Here is a 446-nt window from a genome sequence, read left to right on the forward strand (position 1 = left end):
AAAAGAAACAGGAATTTGTCTTCAGGCAAGAGCACTTCCAGGGGGAGTCCCACAGAGACCTGTCTGGCCCTGCACTCCTCAAGGTTCCTGCAGACAACCCCTGTGAAACCTACTGGACCGTATCCACGCTACCTGTTGTGTATAAGCAACATGCTTTCATATCGTGTCTCCTTCTTCCTGCTGACTACACAGGGACCTGGAGCAGCAGCCTCAATAGTTCATTCCTGTTTTGCAGTGAGGTACCACAGTGCTTGTGAGGACTAGCTTGAGTGTAGCCTAAAGGATAAAACTTAGTCACTAGTGGATTGGACGGGGCTGGGAATAAATACTAACAGTCCGAGGCTAAGAAAGGGGAAGGGGAATCAGAGAAGGGATGGCTCATTCGTGGAGACAGATCTGGATCACTGAGTGCCCAGGTAAAGAGACAGAAGGGAAAACAATCAAAT

This window comes from Aythya ferina (assembly GCF_964211825.1).
Source record: "Aythya ferina genome assembly, chromosome: 1".
Taxonomy (NCBI): domain Eukaryota; kingdom Metazoa; phylum Chordata; class Aves; order Anseriformes; family Anatidae; genus Aythya; species Aythya ferina.